Source organism: Aegilops tauschii, chromosome 3 (genome assembly GCF_002575655.3).
Source record: "Aegilops tauschii subsp. strangulata cultivar AL8/78 chromosome 3, Aet v6.0, whole genome shotgun sequence".
Lineage (NCBI taxonomy): Eukaryota > Viridiplantae > Streptophyta > Magnoliopsida > Poales > Poaceae > Aegilops > Aegilops tauschii.
The window spans coordinates 392,983,435-393,006,219 of NC_053037.3; positions in this window are offsets into that span (position 1 = coordinate 392,983,435).

Genomic DNA, 22,785 nt, shown 5'->3' on the forward strand with positions numbered 1-22,785 from the left:
ACCAGAACGTGATAAATATGATTCCAATTGCTTCTGATCAATAAACAAATTGTCTAGGTCTTCCTATTTTGGCTGAATTTTTGGAGTTCCAGAAGTTTGCGTTAGTTACAGATTACTACAGGCTGTTCTGTTTTTGACAGATTCTGTTTTTCGTGTGTTGTTTGCTTATTTTGATGAATCTATGGCTAGTAAAATAGTTTATAAACCATAGAGAAGTTGGAATACAGTAGGTTTAACACCAATATAAATAAAGAATGAGTTCATTACAGTACCTTGAAGTGGTGTTTTGTTTTCTTTCGCTAACGGAGCTCACGAGATTTTCTGCTGAGTTTTGTGTTGTGAAGTTTTCAAGTTTTGGGTGAAAGATTTGATGGATTATGGAAGAAGGAGTGGCAAGAGCCTAAGCCTGGGTATGCCCATGGCACCCCAAGATAATCTAAGGACACCTAAAAGCCAAAGCTTGGGGATGCGCCGGAAGGCATCCCCTCTTTCGTCTACTTCCATCGGTAACTTTACTTGGAGCTATATTTTTATTCACCACATGATATGTTTTTTTGCTTGGAGCGTCTTGTATTATTTGAGTATTTATTTGTTAGTTTGCCACAATCATCCTTTCTTCACACACCTTTTGAGAGAGACACACATGATTCGGAAATTATTAGAATACTCTATGTGCTTCACTTAGACCTTTTGAGTTATATAGTTTTTGCTCTAGTGCTTCATTTATATCTTTTATAGCACGGTGGTGGTTTTGTTTTATAGAAACTATGGTTCTCTCATGCTTCACTTAGATTATTTTGAGAGTCCTACAAAACAGCGTGGTAATTTTCTTTAATTATGATAGGCATTCAATATTAGTAAAAAAATCTTATGAGTGTGTTGAATACTATGAGAAGTTTGATACTTGATAATTGTTTTGAGATATGGAGATGGTGATATTAGAGTCATGCTAGTTGAGTAGTTTTGAATTTGAGAAATACTTGTGTTAAAGTTTTTGATTCTCGTAACATGCACGTATGGTGAACCTTTATGTGATGAAGTCGGAGCATGATTTATTTATTGATTGTCTTCCTTATGAGTGGCGGTCGGGGACGAGCGATGGTCTTTTCCTACCAATCTATCCCCCTAGGAGCGTGCGCGTAATACTTTGCTTTGATAACTTGTAGATTTTTGCAATAAGTATATGAGTTCTTTATGACTAATGTTGAGTCCATGGATTATACACACTTTCCTTCTTCCACCATTGCTAGCCTCTCTAATAGCGCGCACTTTCCGCCGGTATCATACACCCACCATATACCTTCCTCAAAACAGCCACCATACCTACCTACCATGGCATTTCCATAGCCATTCCGAGATATATTGCCATGCAACTTACCACCGTTCCATTTATTATGACACGCTCCATCATTGTCATATTGCTTTGCATGATCATGTAGTTGACATTGTATTTGTGGCAAAGCCACCATTCATAATTCTTTCATACATGTCACTCTTGAATCATTGCATATCCCGGTATACCGTCGGGGGCATTCACATAGAGTCATATTTTGTTCTAAGTATTGAGTTGTAATTGTTGAGTTGTAAGTAAATAAAAGTGTGATGATCATCATTTTTTAGAGCATTGTCCCAAGTGAGGAAAGGATGATGGAGACTATGATTCCCCCACAAGTCGGGATGAGACTCCGGACTAAATAAAAAATGAGAGAAAAAGAGAGAAGGGACAATGTTACTATCCTTTTACCACACTTGTGCTTCAAAGTAGCACCATGATCTTCATGATAGAGAGTCTCCTATGATATCACTTTCATATACTAGTGGGAAATTTTTCATTATAGAACTTGGCTTGTATATCAATGATGGGCTTCCTCAAAATGCCCTAGGTCTTCGCGAGCAAGCGAGTTGGATGCACACCCACTTAGTTTCTTTTGTTGAGCTTTCATATACTTATAGCTCTAGTGCATCCGTTGCATGGCAATCCCTACTCACTCACATTGATATCTATTAATGGGCATCTCCATAGCCCGTTGATACGCCTAGTTGATGTGAGACTATCTTCTCCTTTTTTGTCTTCTCCACAACCACCATTATATTCCACATATAGTGCTATGTCGATGGCTCACGCTCATGTATTGCGTGAAGATTGAAAAAGTTTGAGAACACCAAAAGTATGAAACAATTGCTTGGCTTGTCATCAGGGTTGTGCATGATTTAAATACTTTGTGTGGTGAAGATAGAGCATAGCCAGACTATATGATTTTGTAGGGATAACTTTCTTTGGCCATGTTATTTTGCATAATTGCTTAGTTAGTATGCTTGAAGTATTATTATTTTTATGTCAATATTAAACTTTTGTCTTGAATCTTTCGGATCTGAATATTCATACCACAATTAAGAGAATTACATTGAAATTACACCAAGTAGCATTCCAAATCAAAAATTCTTTTTTTATCATTTACCTACTCGAGGACGAGCAAGAATTAAACTTGGGGATGCTTGATACGTCTCCAACGTATCTATAATTTTTTACTATTCCATGCTATATTATATTCTGTTTTGGACATTAATGGGCTTTATTATACACTTTTATATTATTTCTGGGACTAACCTATTAACCGGAGGCCCAGCCCAGAATTGTTGTTTTTTTGCCTATTTCAGAGTTTCGCAGAAAAAGAATATCAAACTGAGTCCAAACGGAACGAAACCTTCGGGAACGTGATTTTCGGAACGAACGTGATCCAGAGGACTTGGACCCTACGTCAAGAAAGCAACCAGGAAGGCACAAGGTAGGGGGCGCGCCTACCCCCCCTCCAGGCGCGTCCTCCACCCTCGTGGGCCCCACGTTGCTCCACCGACGTACTTCTTCCTCCTATATATACCTACGTACCCCCAAACTACCAGATACGGAGCCAAAAACCTAATTCCACCGCCGCAACCTTCTGTACCCGTGAGATCCCATCTTGGGGCCTTTTTCGGCGCTCCGCCGGAGGGGGCATTGATCACAGAGGGCTTCTACATCAACACCATAGCCTCTCCGATGATGTGTGAGTAGTTTACCTCAGACCTTCGGGTCCATAGTTATTAGCTAGATGGCTTATTCTCTCTCTTTGGATCTCAATACAAAGTTCTCCCCCTCTCTCGTGGAGATCTATTCGATGTAATCTTCTTTTGCGGTGTGTTTGTTGAGACCGATGAATTGTGGGTTTATGATCAAGTTTATCTATGAACAATATTTGAATCTTCTCTGAATTCTTTTATGTATGATTGGTTATCTTTGCAAGTCTCTTCGAATTATCATTTGGTTTGGCCTACTATTGATCTTTCTTGCAATGGGAGAAGTGCTTAGCTTTGGGTTCAATCTTGCGGTGTCCTTTCCCAGTGACAGTAGGGGCAGCAAGGCACGTATTGTATTGTTGCCATCGAGGATAACAAGATGGGGTTTATATCATATTGCATGAGTTTATCCCTCTACATCATGTCATCTTACTTAAAGCGTTACTCTGTTCTTTTGAACTTAATACTCTAGATGCATGCTAGATAGCGGTCGATGTGTGGGGTAATAGTAATAGATGCAGGCAGGAGTCGGTCTACTTGTCGCGGACGTGATGCCTATATACATGATCATACCTAGATATTCTCATAACTATGCTCAATTCTGTCAATTTCCCAACAGTAATGTGTTTACCCATCGTAGGACTTATGCTCTCGAGAGAATCCACTAGTGAAACCTATGGCCCCCGGGTCTATTTTCCATCATATTAATCTTCCATCACTTAGCTATTTCTGGCGCGGTTTTTATTTTGCTTTCTTTACTTTGCATCTTTATCATAAAAATACCAAAAAATATTATCTTATCATATCTATCAGATCTCACTTTCATAAGTGACCGTGAAGGGATTGACAACCCCTTTATTGCGTCGGTTGTGAGGATTTTATTTGTTTGTGTAGGTGCGAGGGACTCGTGCGTGGCCTCCTACTGGATTGATACCTTGGTTCTAAAAAACTGAGGGAAATACTTACGCTGCTTTACTGCATCACTCTTTCCTCTTCAAGGGAAAACCAACGCAATGCTCAAGAGGTAGCAGCGAATCATTTTTTTGTTCGGACGCACTTCCTTGCGTGCGAAGATGTAGCTGGTAGGTCCTAGCAGTCAGGGGGGAATGTTTTTTTCGCGAAATACGATTGCCCATCCGGTGGGTCCCTACTGTCAGGTGGAGGAATCATTATTTTCCGCGTAATAAGGAGGCACTTCCTTGTTGCGGTCGTGGACCCAGCTGTCAGCCTCTCCACGTACATTCCACGTTCGATGGAAGCCGTTCCTTGACCACATTGACCACGCCGTGTCGAGAGCACCAGGGTGGTGGACGACGGCGAGGCCTAGGAAGGGGACAACGTGGAGCCGGGGAAGACGCGACAGTGGACGGCCATGCGTAGAGGAGTATGAGGGTTCACTGGTTCGCTACGGTGTGAGGCTGCCATCGCCGCAGAATAACAGGGGGTGTGGGTGAGTAGAGGGATGGCCTGGCCAGCGATGGGAGTAGTAAGGGGCGGTGAGGCCTCCGCGGCATCGCAGCCGGCCACGGGAGGCAAGAGCACGAGGCACGACCAGCGCTGGTTTGGGCGGCTGGAGCAAGAAGACCAGAGGTTGAAGAAGCACTTCGGCCATTGGATGGACATCGTACGGTCACTTGAGCTAGAATCATGCATATTGACTAAGTTGACAAAGCCCTCCGTCCCCGTCAATTAGTAGGCCCACAAGTCAGCCTCCCACTATACTGGGTCCCACCTAGCAGGGGAGTATTCTTTTTTTGTGCGTAATAAGGAGGCACTTCCTTGCGTGCGAAGATATAGCTGGTGGGTCCGAGCTGTCAATGGCGGTAATGTTTTTTTTTCACGAAATACAGAGGCCCTTTCGGTGGGTCCCAGATGTCAGGTGGAGGAATCATTATTTTGCGCGTAATAAGGAGGCATTTCCTTGCGTGCGGCCGTGAACCCAGCTGTCAGCCTCTCCACGTACAGTCCACTTCATATGCATGTCGGCCGTTGACCACGTTGACCAGGCTGCGCCGAGAGCACCAGGGCAGTGGACGACGGCGAGGCCTAGGAAGGGAACGACACGAAGCCAGGGAATAGTCGGCAGTTGTTTCCCACGTGGAGGGGAGTATGACTGTACGAGGGTTTACTGGTTCGTCTACCGTCGCCGGAGAATAACAGCAGGTGTGGGTGAGTAGAGGGATGGCTAGGCCAGCGATGGGAGTATGGTGGGGCGGTGAGGTCTGTGCGGCAGCACAGCCGGCCGCAGGGAGGAGGAAGCGGGCAGTCCCGCCGGCGCTTGTTTGAGCGGCCGAAGCAGGAAGAGCAGAGATTGAAGAAGCACGACGGCCGTTGGATGGACATCCAACAGTCACTGCTTGTGCGTCAACCTTTTTTTAGGAAATCCTCAAATCTGTGGAAAACAACATATAGCCCATATGCCATTATTTCTAATAATTTACAGCCCATTTGCTAATTCTTAAGGTTTTTTTGGAGCCCATATTCTTTTTGTTAGTATTACAGCCCATATTATGGCCACGGTTAAAAAATTATACGAAATTTTGCATATTTCAGTGCGGTCCGAACTGTTTTTAATCCTGAAATTTCGAGTCACATTCAAACTGATTTTAAAAATAAATGTATATCAATATAAAATCCAAAAAATTGTCCACGCATAAAAATTGATGCAATTTAAAATCTCGAAATGAAAAAAAGAAATTTGAAACTAATTGCCGGTTTGATTTGTTTTAAAATGTACAACCCATTTCTCATTACTGATAGGCCATTTTCTCGGCCAGTCGAATGAAGCTGTCCTCGTCTTGAAAGATTTGCAGCCCAACAGGCCTGACAAAGCGACTTACTTGGCAAATCACAAAAAAACTGGGCTAGCCATTTTCAGAAAGAAAAAAAAAACTACTGGCCTGGTCTGTGGTAAACATAATTGAGAAGGCTGTCTAGACATGCCAGAGTGCCCCGCACAGCCTAGTTGACACCCTGCTTTCGTCTCAAAAACAAATTAGATAAATGCCACTCCAATTATGGCGATTCATAAAAATGCCACTGCAATTTCCAAACTTTGAAAAATGCCACTGCAAACTTTGGAAAAGGCCACTGCAATTTGCAAACTTTGAAAAACGCCACTCCAGACTTCGAAAAATGCCACTGGAAATGGCATGAAATGGCATTTTTCAAAGTTTTGAAATTGCAGTGGCATTTCCCGGAAACACCAGATTTGGAGTGGCATTTATCAAATAAACCCAAAACAAAAATAACTGGGCGAGCTGCTGGGTCCCTGGTGTCAGCCGCTCGTTGTGCAATTCTCTCGTTTATTGACTATGTTGACAATGGCATGGGACCCAGATGTCAGAAATCCATTAGGAAGAGCCATTTTTTATTGGCTTGAAATAAGGAGGCACTTGCTTGCATACTGCCATGACCTTGGCGGGTCCCTGCTGTCATCCTCTCCACGTACAATCATCTCCTGACTGTGTACGCGTCAACTTGGTAGGCCCACAAGTCTGCCTCTAAACCCGTGGAGGACAAATACAACCCATTTAAAAAAATAACGACCCATTCCATACGTTCAAACGGAAAGTTCAACATTCAGAGCAAAGTAACAGGTCTGATCCACATATAGAGTACTGAACTTCCACGTTGACAACCATCATAGCCAAGTTAACTATCTACTCCCACTAATACTCTAGTAGCGTACAAGTACTAACTTACTCTTAGCTAACTAGACGATGCCGGCCACCATCTGCGGTACACGCTAAATGCCAGCACCGGCGTCCTCCGCCTCGCCTCGGACTTGCCAGAGGTGCGATAGGGCGCGTTGCTCGCACGCGTTGGCCCTTTCCATGCCGGCGTGGTCCACCGAAGCTTCGGCTTCTAAGCGGGAAACCCACTTGACGAGCTGGTAGTAAAAATCAGCGTCGTGAACGCGTGCGTGCCCGACAGCCTCCACGGCTATTTGCCGGGCGCCGGCCTCCACGTAGTCGGCCCAGTTGCGGGCGCTCTGCTCGCGACTCAGAGCGTCGGTGCATTGCTGCTCCATGTCCCACTGGCGGCGCAAATCGGCGATACGCTGCTCCTCCGCCAAGCGGTCGCGCTCCAACAACTCCTGCTCCTCCGCCAGGCGGTCGCGCTCCAACAAGTCATCGATCTCCGCATTGCCATCTAAAGACCGATAGAATGCCTTCTCCCTCCGTCTGCCTTCCAGTGAAAAACCGAACACTAGTTCCGGCGGTGACCGCCTCCGGCCTCGCCTATCGCGGACGGGCGGGGGCATGGCGTACGTGGCGAGAGCGGGGATAAGTGGCGAGGATAGGGCGAGTCGGGTCACGATGCCACCGGAGAAGGCTGGGAAACAGTACTTATAGGCGGAAGGTAGCGCGACGGTCATCGGAATTCAATGCATAATTAAGCAGGCATGGCTTAGCGCGCCAGCTTGCTGTGGAAAACTAGAGAAACTAAAATTATGACTGTGCCGTCCCGTCCCGTTCGTGCTGGGTCGCACGCCGGCATGACGGTCAAACGAGTGCACTCGAATCATCTCCCTCCTTGTCAATAATGATTCCACGGATTTAAAAGGCCCGCAACAATTAAAGCGCATCTTTTTCGCATCAGTTAGCTGCCTTAATTATGGCCGGCTGCATGCAGGCACTCAAAATCGCTCGCAGCTAGTACGCGGAGCAGCATGCAACGAGTCGCAGCCGAGGGCAGTAGTTGATGAACTTTAGCTGGGAGATAAGGCATTTGCGAACGTTTTCGCTGGCAGTTTCTTTAGATTCGCATGGCATTTTCTTCAGAGCAGCTTGTCAGTTTCTTCAGAGGTAGGCATTTTTATTCAAAAAACTGCCACTTCGGATCTTGCGTCGCAACTAAAATTGCCAGGAATGCATTAGTAGGCTAGCTAGTGATCGATCAGTAACTTGTAAACACTAAGCGAATAGATATAAGGAACTGTTCATACATCTCAATGATTCACAGATCATATACAAATATGTAGCTCCAAAAGCAAAGATCAGCCACAACTAAAACCAACTAGTACGATTCCCATACATAAGATCAACATGTTAATGCATCTCAATGATTCATAGATCATATACAAATATGTAGCTCCAAAAGCAAAGATCTAGAAAAAACATTTGTTCTTCCTACTAACATGGATGCTTCTCTTGGCCAACATTCAGTACAGACTGAAAGACAAATTTGTTTGTGAAGTCTACAATTCCTCTTGCAAACGTAAGTGGTTTCACCAACAACTGGAACCATGAGAATGAACCACACATGATGGAGGAACATCCACTGCAATATGATTTGGTCTTCTCTCGATCACACGGCGAGACTATTTTCGGAATACAAACTTTAACTTAGGCAAAATGATGCCCATTGTATAATCAGACCAAAGCAATGAAGCACCTAGTGTTGGCCAATAAATAGTACAGTACTACTTTTCTGCTGTCCATGAAGTGACTATCCAATTTTTCTGTGTCTATTTTCAAATGGCACTGCATGCAGTGACTATACTATTCTCTTGTGCAGTTCAACCAAAATTGCGGTCACTTTGTGTGTTTGCTAAATAGCAACGGGCAGACATCTCTGTCTGCACAAATATCAAGCAGCCAGTAAACATATACCCCACCTTGTATTTTCGGTTTAAACATGTCTCTTCCGCTTAGCATCAGTCATGTTTTGCACTGGACAATTTGATACAGTCATGTTTTGCCCTGGACAATTTCATATTGAATTGATTTGCTGGTTCAGAGCAGAAATATAGCGCCTATTCTTCATCAGACCAAGGATATCCATGTTCGCAGTGATGGAAGAGGTGAAATCGATACAACCGAAATTGAGCATCCAATCATTGAATCTTGTCCTGCACCTCCAATGTAGGTCCACCCTGCCAATAAATTCACATGAAACCACTAGTATTACTATCTAATGACAGTACAAAAAGAGTAGCAAGATAGTAGCAAACCATGTACCTTCGTAATGAACAACTCATAGTGCCACCAATTGGATATAAAGGTTTGGAAGAAAACATGCTCCTAATGTTGAACTAGTTGGACTTTTTGTGCAGTTCCACTAAAATCGAGCATTCATGTTTGCATAGATATTGAAAGTGTGATTACTATAAAAGCGGCACTAGTTGAAGCATAGACTCACAAATATAAGCATTCCAATTTCTTAATGGGAAAAGGTAGCAAGACTGTTTCTAACCACCTGTTTGAGGAATAAATAAGGCAACATCGGTTGATGTTAGAAAGGCATATATAGTTCTTTATGAAAGAATGATCGATTCTTGACCTTTCCTCTTCTTTTAAGCATATTTTGCGCAGTTCAACTAAAATAAAATGACATCACCATCTTGACAATTCGGTGACACTGTACAAAAGGAAATGACTTAACATTACATCATGATGTCATGTATGTAGTCGACATGCATTAGAGACAAACTTACAGACCTCCTCCGATAACATAATGAACATTAATTTTAACAAAGGTGTGACTAGCTTTATCGGGATAATTTGAGTGAACTCTACACCCTCTGTTCCTTAATATAAGATGTTTTCGCGGTTCAATTTAAAGTACCCAAACATATAGTATTTAGAAGAAAAGGTAGTAGTTTTCTTGAGCACATATCTGGGAAAGCTTGCCACACTTTATTTATGTCCATACGCTAATGCAACAGCATTCGAAATTTCGAATACTACAAATATACACTAATCCAGTGGCTAGTGCAACAATAGAGTAGTTATTTTATTACAGGGTACAGTGCAATGATTTTACTGAACAGATTTCAATAAACTCTAGCACTGGAAGATTTCTATAAGAATTAACAATACAAAATGTAAAGGTAACACGTTTCAGCATTGGTATACTAGCTGTGCATGAGCATTAAACCAAATACAAAAGTGTGAAGGTAACTAGCATTATTAACTAATGACAGTATAAAAAATTGCAAACCATGTACCTCCAAGGTAAATATCATTTCGAACTCGGGGGGACCTTAAAAATTGCTATCCAAATCTTGATAATCGATCAAACATAAAAACTTGATCGGACGAATCAAGAGAACAGCCGGAGGAGGAGGTGCCCACTCTTGACCTATCCTCTTGTCTTCATAATTTTTTGTGCAGTTTAACCAAAATAAAATGACATCAGCGCCTTGGCATTTTGGTGACACTGTACAAAAAAATTAACTTATCTCATGAAAGTGAGGTATGTAATCTAAAGCATTAACAGTGCAAAAATCTGAAGGTAGTAACAAGTTTCATCGTTGGTATACTGGCTGTGCAACAGCATTAGAATGCCTTAGCTGAAAAATCTTTAATACATCCACAATCAACAGCTAACCCTGAAATAATCCAGTGACATTAAATGGCATTGCTTAAATTTATCGGTGGCATTAGACTAAGTGCGGCATTAGTTAAATGTGGCATCACTTTAGCAGTAGCATTGCTTGACTTGACTGCTGGCGTTATACTAACAGCAAAAAAGTGACAATAAGAGCATGGGAGGCCCATTCTGACAGTGGGCGCACCAGTACGATGTACCTCCACAGACGCATAGAGTGGTGAGGGAGGTATGGTTGCCCAGAGCAACAAATATCTAGGCAGCAAATGTGGATTACGTCCCATTTTTGTTCTCTTTAGCCACCTTTTTCCTATGTGAGGACAACGAACCGATCGACCTGGTCATTCTCTATTGCGTTGTCATGCCTTTCTACCCTTCTTCAACCAAGAGACACGAGACTCGTTCCTTAGCTACTGATTTTCCCCTTTTCAACCTAGATGCGGGTTCGATGCCTACTCTCTTGGATAGTACAGTCACCCTTCCTTTCCTTATTCAACCCAGACATGGATTAGTCTGCATGAAGTAGGGTTTCCTTTAATAGTGCATATTAAGGTTTTCGTCTGCGTGACCGGCAGAGCAGAGGATAGCAAATTGGGAATATGGTGTAGTGGAAAAAGATCCACATGCAGCGACGTGGCAGATGGAGCAATAGAACAAGGGTATGGTTCGAAAAGAGGTAGCATACCTGAGGGTCGGCGGGAAGTGGCTTCGCTCGTGGTCGTCATCCTCCGCATGCACTACGACAGCAAGCTTGGGGACGGAGGCCATCCCGCGCGGGTTCTAGGTCTGAGACGACGGCCTTGTCGTCAGTGCGTGACCTCTCTCGCCGACGACGAGTGCGTCAACGCTGCACATCCTTTTCTTCCCCGGCGGATCTGTGACCACCGGTGAGGAGGGAGAGAGAGGTCGTCTTTTTTAGATCTGGAGAGAGGGTGATAGTGTGAGGAGCAAGTGGGCAGCCCTTAGCTAGAAAGCTCTGAAGCTCCAGCCTATATATCTTTTTTATACTACTAGTACTAGAGGTGGAGTAGTGGTAGAGTAGTTTATATTTTCTCTGCAAACAGTACCAGTTAGTCGTGCTTCAAAACTGAACGGCACGCCATTAAAAAAATATAGTCGAGAAATAATATGGCACTTCGGGCCAACGCGGCCAGATCACGTTTTGCACGAGAAATTACACACCATGTTTCATTGACATGTGGTCCCGTTCCAACATGTCAGTGAGACGACGGCGAGTCCTTTTGTACAATTTCCGAGCTTCCACCACTCGTGGCACTATTTTTGCATGGGATCCTCGTTGTTTCGGTACGTTTGTCTTCCACCGTAATTATAATTGTTTGATCCACATGCATGCGGGTTAGCAAGTTTCCCTTTACTAATTAACCTTCTTCTTGTGTTTCCAAGGTCCTGTGAACATTCCACCACCTATACTTGAAAAAATTTATAACCAAGGGGGAGATGACGATGGTGATGATCACGATCATGAGGACGAGCAGGACTTATATACTCAGTGGCGGCTGGCAACTAATTCCGATGGATCACCTCTTCTTGTCTGTGTACGGTGCACTGAGATTGTTACTACTGAGGAAGCATGTATTGTCTCCCATGGTCGCCCTCTCCGGACCTATTCCAACACCCGTTGCAGGGTATTCGGGATGGATATTAGTGTGCTAGTGCCAACACCTTCTCCCTGGTACAGTATTGATAGTCTTGGAGCAAACTCGCTCTTCCTTGGACCAAACTATCCAATTATGGTTAAAGGCGATCCAGCTGCTGTTGACACAAAGTTACTACCATTTATGAGAAGCAACTGTATCTATACCTCGGACATTGCGGTGGTTCCCTACCCCGCTCCTGATATATGCCGCTTCAGCCTGGATGATCAGTCCTGCGTTGCTCTCGATATTGACAATAGCTGGCCCTTCCCAGAGCACCTTTGGTTCAAAGCAAGCATTTCCAACGCCAAGGATTGGTTGAGTTGAAGTTCATTTCATTGCTTGTTATTTGTTGTGTGATGAAAACTTCAGTATTTACTAGAATGTTTTGTTGGAAATAATCTATAATCCAACATGTATCATCGTTGTCGTTGTGTGTTGATGACTTGTTGTATATAATGAATGGTACATTTGCAAATGCGTGTCATAGACTCAATTTATGGATGGTTTTCGAGTCACTTCTTGGAGTGTGAGTACCGTAGTAGTATAGCTAGCATTCGGTTAGTATATGAAGTTGCCACATCACATAGAGCCAACCTAATATTGGAGTACCAGATCTGAGATGGCACGTGTACCAGATGAATGAATCCAAGTTCGACCACCGTGATGCTATGTGCGAGCCGAGGAACACTGTTGGAGAGACCCCCCTCATAATTTTCCTACATTGGTCGTTTGATTCATAGGATATAATGCTATAGGATTTTTTCCTATGTAATCATGTTTTAATTGGCAATCTAGCATCCACTCCAACTTTTGTTTCACTTCCTTTGATCCTACGAAGAGAGTACTTTCTCTAAATGATGTGCCGCCGCAAGAGCCGCCTATATTAATTAACCATGCTCTAAAAAGGTGGACCAGCTTTGGCTATAGTAGTACTGTACTAGGTTAGTCGGTGACCTTGCGCTTGGCTCTTCTCCTCTTCCAGAAGTCGAACAATAATGATGGTACTACTTTTGGCAATCTGACACCAAATGAACTGCTGCACGTCCACCGCTTGTAAGCAAAAGTTTCTCCTCGTGCTGCGAGCCACCGCGCACGCGTTGGCGAGGGAGAAGGCATAGTAAGCAAGCTTCTCGTCGTTCTGCGAGTTGACGGGACACATCAAAGTTACGTATTTATTAGTACTCTCTTCAAAAAGGGCCGACCACGTCCATGGCTACCATCCCGTGCTCTGTCATTGAGTACGTGCACTATTCACGTGCCATCGAGGAGAAAAAATATTGCGTAGTACTAGGTGCCATCGAAGTGCACGACTCACTTACGCACTGCATATCTCCATTTTCTTGCATGACATGCCACCTTGATGCTAGATGTCCCGCGTGTCATGGAGGCATATAGTATGATTTTGTAAAATGGAGGCATATAGATGTCCCGCGTGTCGGCAACAGGATGAACAAAGCTCATGTCTTAAACGAAAGATTGGAAGAACATAGATTCCCGACGACCGAGAAGGAGCTACAACCTCGGGGTGGAGCGTCTGCACTCATAGTATTTTATATTATTCAGCGATATAAAATCAACCAAATCTCTCCATGTTCCTATACCATTCTATAGTATGAGAATAACTTTGAACGTAAGCCATTGATTCACTCTATCCAATGGTCATAGTTGGAAAATCCAAACAAAACCAAGCATTGGATCAACTCTTTTTTCGAGATCAACTCTTTTAGCACTTAGATTGTTGCCGCCTGCCCACCTAGCCCACCTATATATCCGCTCACGTGTGATGACCACAGGAGCTATCCACTCAGATTGTATGTTAAAAAATTAAAGGTCGATAACTAATGCGTCACCTCGGTCCAACGCGGCCAGATTTCATTTTGCACGAGAAATTACACACCATGTTTTGTTGACATGTGGTCCCGTTCCAACATGTCAGTGAGACGACGGCGAGTCCTTTTGTACAATTTTCGAAAGGACGTGTAGGCCGGGGTGCCTCTTCGTGTACCGTGGCAAACTGGCAACCGTCCTCCAACTCTTCGCCTTTCCCTCTCAATTTGGAACTGCTGTCGCACACTCTTCCTCCCTCTTCCATTTGCCTTCAACCTTCCTTCTGCCATTGTTCGATCGTCTTCTACATGGAGGGAACAAGCCGGAAACGACCCCGTTATTCTTGCCCCGATCTGAAAGATGACATGGTGGGGGAACTCATTGATCGGTGCGACGTCATCACCTCGTCTAGCATGGCAGGTTCGTTCAAGACCATTCTTGACTCAACTAATAACATCATTACAAGGAACCCAAGGGTCCAGGAGCGGTTTCATCTCCCCTATCTTCTTCGCCGTGACCCTGCTGACAGGCGCAGGGACGAGGGAAGCCTCGCCTTGTGCAAGTTGATGCTGCTTGATAATGATATGTATGATGTTAAGATGCCATCGCTTGAGGGCAAGGCTTGGGCAGGCGCAAATGTAGATTGGGTTGTTTATATTGGGTACAACTGCGAGTGGGAACTTGTGAATGTGTACACTTGTCACCGGGTTCCACTTCCAAAAATCTCAGACTGCCCAGAGGTTGAGCACACCGGTATTCTACGCACGTTCAAATACGATCATGGTGACTGTCTTCTACGGAAGATAGCAATTTGTCGAGTTCCCAACCGCTCTTGGAATTACAGGAACTATGGAGTTGTTGCTATCTTCGACAAGCTTGTTGCCGTCCTTCGTTGTTCGACTGGATGGATATTGCTCAAAAATCAGTTTCTATACACGGATGTGTACTGTGATGTAATTCAATACGAGGGTCTCGTGTTTACTCCCACCACTCGTGGCACTGTTTTTGCATGGGATCCTCGTAGTTTTGGTACGTTTGTCTTCCACCGTAATTATAATTGTTTCATCCACATGCATGCGAGTTAGCAAGTTTCCCTTCTCTACTAATTGACCTTCTTCTTGTGTTTCCAAGGTCCTGTGAACATTCCACCACCTATACTTGAAAAAATTTATAACCAAGGGGGAGATGACGATGGTGATGATCACGAGCATGAGGACGAGGAGGAACCATATACTCAGTGGCGCCTGGCAACTTCCGATGGATCACCCCTTCTTGTCTGTATACAACCCACTGCTGATGTTACTACTAAGGAAGCAGGTGTTGTCTCCCATGGTCGCACACCCCGGACCTATTCTAACACCCGTTGCATGGTATTCGGGATGGATACTACTGTGCTAGCGCCAACACCTTCTCCCTGGTACAATATTGATACTCTTGGAGCAAACTCGCTCTTCCTTGGACAAAACTACCCAATGATGGTGAAAGGCGATCCAACTGCTGTTGACACAATGTTACTACCATTTATGAGAAGCAACTGTATCTATACGTCGGGCATTGCGGTGGTTCCCTACCCTGGTCGTGATATAGTAGGCTGCTTCAGCCTGGATGATCAGTCCTGCGTTGGTCTCGAGGTTGACAGTAGCTGGTCCTTCCCAGAGAATCACTTGTGGTTCAAAGCAAGCGTTTCCAACGCCGAGGATTGGTTGAGTTGAAGTTCATTTCATTGCTTGTTATTTGTTGTGTGATGAAAACTTTAGTATTTATAATGTATCCTCGTTGTCGTTGTGGGTTGATGACCTGTTGTATGTAACAAAATGATATGACTGTGATAAACTTACTAAATTTATGAATGGCTTTCGAGTCGCTTCTCTGAGTGGGTGATGCGATGAGGCAAAAATATATTTCCGAATACATAATTGTACGTGCATTGCAACAGGTTATTGGATCAGGCCAATCAACAATAGTACACTATTTGTACTAGCTTCACATGCTGTACTATCTCTACGTCTACGTACGTAATACAACAAGTTTTAAACTTGAGGCCAGCCACTCTTCCTCACAAAGAACACTTTTTAACCTAGCACAGACTCCAGGAAATTTGGCCACAGTGTGAGGTGGGCCATATGTTAATGTGTTCGCTGTACGTAACCAACACCTCGAATCCTCGATACTACTACTATAAGTAGTAGGAGTAGTAGGGTGGCATGGGTCATAACAAGCATTCACGTCCAGGAGTACGGCACACGCCACCAGCACGACTTCCATCTGACACCATATTTGTTGGAGTCCGTGCTACAGCAATCTCTTCAACCTAATCGTTTCTCTAACTCAGCCATCACGCGGCGGGCGAGGTGGGGGTTTGCCAATAGTCAGTTTCCGCAACTGCGGTCCCACTTGTAAGGCCAACTCCAACGCACGACCCCAAACGGACCTCCGTTTTTCCCGGATTCTGTCCGTTTGGGTAGGGCAATGGGGTCATGTCCGGGCCATTTCTCGGATGCGGTGGCCGTGCGCCGAACGCGCGGACGCATCCCGGCCGCGTACATTTTTTTGCAAACACATATCTTTTTTTCATCATTGATTTTTTGGTACATGGAAATACATCACCAAAATTTGACTAGAAAAGCAAGACCAAAGAAAACAAGAACCACAAGAATACATTTTAGAAGATATCCAACTTCCATAACTGCTCCTGTAAGTTGGATTAGTGCCTTCTCGATGCATTCATTGTTGATCTGTGGAGGCTCGATCTTGCGTGCTTCTTTCTTCTTCGAGTGTAAAGAAGTAGACGTGTCTAGCCTCTATTCTATCAACAAGTGCACTAGTCTCATCTCTAGCCTCTATGCTATCTAAAAGTGCTAGAACATCTACTGCATTGCGCTCTATCAATATATCGTTGTACTCTTCTTCCCAATACCAAAACTTGCATCCATTCTACATAATAAAATTTTAAGTTAGCACAACTAGCCTAATCCGAGAGCACAACCGAAGATTTGGTCGAGTTCTTCGTCCTTTTGCCGACACGTGGGACATCCAGCATCCAGGTCATGTCATGCAAGAAAATAGAGTGGTAGTTGAAGCCACGTGATGTGCATCTTGGGTTAAACTGTAAATAGAATCTTACTACTCTTGAGTAACTCCAAAAGCGGCCACCGAAGATCTTTATTGGATTTGTTTTTCATCACCAGCACGTCGAGGTGAAAGATGTGCAGGTTCAGTGGGTCCTCTTGTGTTTTCACTAACATGTGGGACCGCATATGAGCAAACAGACGATGGGCTCTGCGCGTCTGCTGGCTGGCTGAGAAGAGAGATAGAGAAGGGCTAAGCACGGACTCCAGGAAATTTGTTCTACGTAACCAGCACCTCGATATATTGGGGTGGCATGGGCCATAACTAGCATTCATGTCTAGCAGTACGGCACACGCCACCCACACGAGTCCCATCCGACACCAATTTTCTTGGAGTCCATGCTACAGCCATCTCTTCTCCCTCCTGTTTTCTTAGCCATCGCACGGTGGGCGGGGTGGGGGTTTGCCAATAGTCGGTTTGCTCAACTGCGGTCCCACTTGTAAGTGAAAATGCAACACAACACGCATTCCCCCTTGAGCGGCGTGCCGGAACAACCGTGTGGTGGTGCGACGGGAACACGGCAGGCTTTTCCTTTTGAACTTGTAACTTGTAAAATTTGGTTCTGCTCCATGGCGTGACCGATAGATAGAAATAACGATTTTCCCTAGAGTAATGAGAAGTTTGGTTCTGGCGCGGTTCATGCATGGATTATGTACGAAAATTATGAAGTTGATGCGAAAGGTAAGATAATTACTAGTAGTACCATATACTACTACATGGATTTGACGGAAAGATAAAGATACATACGGATCCATCAACGACATCCTCACGCCCTAGTGCACCGGGTCACCAACCGACGTGTGAGGAGCAGCGACATTGGCGGCAAGCTCAACATGCTTCTGAACAATGCCGTCCAAGGTTGCCCTGCGGTCCAAGAAGGCCAGCATCCTATCGTCCTCCTCTTGCATGTAGTAGTCCTTGTGGACGATTTGCGCGTAGACGTGGGTGATTATGTCGATGGTGTCTTGCTGGGCCAGGTGCTGCATGGCGAGCGCGACCTCGACGTGGAGATTCTCTGGTGCGACGGCGGGCAGTCACAGGGCCACCAGTGCGTCGAAGAGGTTGTCACCATAGAGGCCGTTCAGGGAGGCAGGCATCACAGAGCCTGGGCGCGTGGGCTGGAGGCGTACGTCAAGGTCGTCCGCGAGCTTCTTGATGATGGTGAACTTGTCGAGGAAGCCGACGAGGACCTCGTCGAACAAGGAGATGAAGCTGTCGTCCAAGCAGCCCCTCGCCCTGGCAGCCTCAAGCACTACCTGGAGACGTTCCTCGGTGCCGGGCCGCAGGCCGGCGTCGTGGACCATCTGGCACAGCCGGCTGATGCTCGTGCTCATCGCCTCCATGGGTCTAGCTTCTAGTCAACTGATCTTGCAATTGGAGTGATCACTCTTGCCCTTGGGTGCGTAGGTGCGTAGGATTTCGTAGATTGGACTGGCGGGAGCCTTTTATGAGAAGTGCAGACTGCGTTGAATTCACGTGCGTGTTGGCCATCTACTCCTCGCCCCTCTACTGCACCTGCCTTTGGCTGTATGACAGGTTGGCCAACCACCCATTGGGCCCACGTGTCATACACCCAAAGGCAGGTGCAGTAAGTCAATGAAGCTGCGTCCCCCTCCGTGCCAGTGCAGTATAGTCATCTCACCAGATCTCTAGTTGGGTCCAAACGAGAGAACTTTGATGTTTACAGGTTTATTGGTCCCCTTTGCATTTTGCGCCAAGTTTTGACCTTTGATTTAACTAATAAAATGTTAATGCATGTAACCAAAAATGTTGTGTAAGTCACCTTACAAAAACCAAATAATCCCAAAACACTTAGGCACGGTACATTAACTCCCTCCTCATTTCTTATTTCGTGACATATCAACCAATGAGAGATGTGGGCCGTGCATGCTTTTAATGACTTGAGACTACCAAACATCACATGCAGCGGTTAGTTCATTGCATGTAATCCTATTAAGTAGCAAAAATACATTAAGTTATCGCACCGATAGGAATAAAACAATACACCATGTATTTATTTACAGAGGGAGTAGTACATTTTTTGTGACATGCATTACTAGATATTGCTAGTCAAATACTAAATCCAGATGGACGTGGTAGTACTACTAAATCCAGACGGTGGTGCTAGTACTAGTAGTAGTACTACCAATGTAGTAGCACTGTACTACCCGTTGGTCAAATTATTACGTGTTGCTCCTCACAGTGAAGTGACAAGACCCTACGCCGGAGATGACACCTGAGTATAGGCGCCGTGTTCAGCATACCATAGCCAGCCTCACCGTCTGCATTCACTATCATCATGGCTGTAGACCTAGCCTGCTTACAACTAGCCGTGTTCGACATAATTTCCCATGCGTAGATGCCCGTGCATTGCACGGAACACCAAGATTGGGGGGTGGACGGTGCCGGCAGCGGCCATCGCGCCAGATTTTTCCATGGCCTTCTAGATGTGGTGGGGAGGAGATAAGGCTGATTGTGAGAGACAAGGAGTTGTTTGTAAATAGGGAACAAGTGTGGGCATCTTTTTGCAAAACTAGAGAAGTTTGGTTTGTATGCGTCAGATCTAGATCCGACGGCTATTGGTGAAAGATGGCAGGCACAACATCATCACCAACTCAGGACCTGTTTGATTCGCAGGATTTTGAAAACACAGGAATAGGACACGGAAATATTACAAGTTTCAAACTGATATTACAAATGTTAGGAGTAATGCTGCACCTACGAAGAGGGAATTACTAGGAAGTTTACGTAAGAACTTTCGTTACTTTAGGTGGATGCAGCATTATCGTACAAACTAAAATCCACCGCCCTGACAAGTCACTAATGGGAAAATAAGTTTTCGAGTCTCTGGCCACTTGATGTTTCAAAAACAAATTCAGCTTCTGAGGAGACTTTGTCATTTAGGCTTAGACACTTGCGGTGATCAGCACGCCATTCATTGTTGCGCCAGAGAACGCCAAACCTCATTACCTTGAGCACACTTGCCTCCAGAACAAACAACCTGGCCAATTTAATCTCAGATGTGCTGCCTCGGTAGTCGATCAAATCAATTTCTGTAAATGGAGATCAAGGCATTCGATGAGATTGTTATAGTGCAGCACATTTTTCACCTTCGGGTCTTTTCTTATCTGCAAAAGAAGAGAACATATTAGAGCAGCTGGCTGTATAAGATTGCCGTGTCATCAAGAGGTACCAATATCATTCGCTCGTACGATAGGGTTGGTTGGCTAGTGATATTTTTTCACTCTCTCTCTCTCTCTCTCTCTCTCTCTTTCTCTTTCCTCTAATTTACCTAGGATTACGTTAAGAGCTTGGGCATTTGTTGCCTTCCACTATGTGGCCGATGCTATATTTTGCAAAAGTATGCCACATAATACGCATCGATGTCAAATCAAAAGATTTTGGCACCGCTCTCGCGATGTGAGAGAGTTGGCACCGCTGTGCACACAGACCCACATGTACAAACAAATCAATCAAACCAACTACACCAGCCTCTCACTCTCCCAAACAAGTGTTTTTTTATTGCCTCAGTCCTCTTTCTCTCTCCCACGCAAGTGTTTTTTCATTGCGTGACTTAATTTGGCACCGGAGCAAAGTATGTGATCCAGATTGGGGCACTAGGTGAGCAATGGAGGGGCATCGATGCCAAATGCATCACAAGTGAATTTGGCACATGTTTTGGCCTACATAGTGGAGGGCCGTTATAGCCCACTTTTGTACTACCTCTTATTTAGTATAAAATTTTGACCATAGATTTATGTAAGAAAATGCCAATGCATGTCACTAAAAGTTACACCATTTGAAATTATGTTCAAATATGAATCCAACGATATTGTTCTTAGTGACATGCATTAACATTTTGTCAGTTAAATCTATGGTCAAATTTTGATACTACAAAATAGGAAGAGTAAACCAGGACGGAGGAAGTACTTGCTCTTAGGGTAACCATAGAGTTACTGGAGTAGTCTAAGTTACTTTCCACTATGACTAGCCTAGGCTACTATAGTAGTACAACAAAAAAATGATGCAGGTGATCATGTCAGAAAAAATACTAAAAACATTTCTTTTTGGTGTAGTGCGTAGATGCAGTTTTGAACACTACATTGTCATCGTAATTTGGGAAAATTACAAAAAAAATTGAGCTACGTTGTGATTACCGTTTACTAATAGGAAAGAAGTTTCACCTCGATGAGTAGCTTCTCTGTGAACGGAAAGCATGTAAGGAATCCAACAACTTGATCCAGCTTGGGACCGATAGATTTTATTGCCAAGATCTTCACTGTGCGCATAGACTGGGTCAAGCTTGTGGGAATCATTTTCTGGAAGACGGTCGTAAATACATCAAGAAGAAATTTAAAAATGTGAATTTCAAGAAGACGGAGAAGAAGATGAGTGCTGTACCTGAACGATTATGGATCCAATAAAGAGTTCGGAGAATTTGGCAGACGAGTGCACCAACGCTGTCAATTTCGGCGCGTCAATGACCCTGATTTTTGTTGGACCTTCTAGATCCGATACAAGCAATCTCTCAAGGAAAGGCGCATTCTCAATGACCATAACGTGGAATAGCTGGAGTGATCTCTTCCCAATTGATGTCTTGTTGCGGGGCCAGCAAGACACATAAATCCATCGGAGATTCGTCGAGGCGATGTGGAGGCTAATGAACCCGTGGATCTGCTCAAGACGAAGGTACTCGAGCACAGTACAGCTGCGGAGCAGGTGCTCCATAGCCTTCTTCGAGATGACAACACCGAAGAGGTCGAGCTGCTTGAGTTGAGGGAGAAGAAGGGCGGGCCGGCATTAATCTGGGGAAGATAGCAGGAGCTAAAGCTGGCGCGGTGCAGCGTTTGCGTGAGGCGGAGCGCGGACGGCGGCAGAGAGCGACATCGTCCAGCTTCAAAGCTGAGCTCCTCGAGCTGATCTAGGGCGGGGGATAAGAACCACTCGTCGAACTTGGGTTGGACCTTGCAGTTGGTACTGAACATGCGGATGTCAAGGCATCTGGCTAGCCCAGGGTGTGATGAAAGGATCTTGGAGACTGCGGCCATGCGTTTGCAATCCCCGTCGCAGAGGCAGCTGTCGATGGTGAGGTTGAGGTGGACGCGACGCCAGAAGGGGCGCCACCGCCGGGAGAGCAGGGCGGTCTGCGCGACAGATTTGGTGGGGAGGAGGCCGATGATGACGAGGAGCATGTCGTCGGGGAGGCTGCTGATGAAGTCCAGGCTCGCCGGATGCGGTTTTGGCTCGAGCCGCCTCCGCTTGTTGGCTGCCTCGCCATCCATCTCAATCGGCGGCGATGCCGGTGTACACGTGTGCTAGTGTGTGTTGTGTGCTGGGTGTGCGCGAGTGCGTCCTTCTGTGCATGCCGCCGCGCAGTGGTGAATTGTGCGTGAGTGCGTCCTTCACGCAGAAGAAGTGTGTCCTCAATGCGCCCTCAATTTACTAGCGTACAGGGTGCTACCCCGAGTGGTTTCAACTTTGTTTACTTCACCGCGTGTCAGATGGGCCTCTAGTTTACTTATTTTCACCCACTGCCACATGGGCCAGCACACGAAGATACAGAACACGAGCTGACAAGGCAGCATGTGGACTGGTTGACCGGTCAACTAAACAATATACGGAGCTATACGCTGACACAGTGAGCGTATAATCCGTCGGTATAGAGTGTTCGTGTGAGAGCGGAGGCCCGTGAGAGATAGCAGAGAGAGAGAAAGAGCTACTCCCTATGTTCGATAATGTAGTTCCAACATTTTTTTAAAAGTCAAACTTTTGAAACTTT